Genomic DNA, 225 nt, shown 5'->3' with positions numbered 1-225 from the left:
TTTTGGTTACCATTAACACTATAGCACGGCACCACCGGAGTAATAAATTGGGACAGAAAAAGTGAGCAGTAGATACTGCCTACATGTACTTTAAAATCACATACAGGAGTCATTATTCTGTCGCATCAGTGTTCTACTAATTGAATCACTGTGCTTATGCAAATTACGAAAGTGCAGAGAACTTGGTGCAGAGTATTCATTGGGATGTTACCCCTTGGCAAAACG

This window comes from Penaeus monodon, chromosome 15 (assembly GCF_015228065.2).
Source record: "Penaeus monodon isolate SGIC_2016 chromosome 15, NSTDA_Pmon_1, whole genome shotgun sequence".
NCBI classification, from domain to species: Eukaryota; Metazoa; Arthropoda; class Malacostraca; order Decapoda; family Penaeidae; genus Penaeus; species Penaeus monodon.
This window is presented reverse-complemented; position numbering follows the sequence as displayed.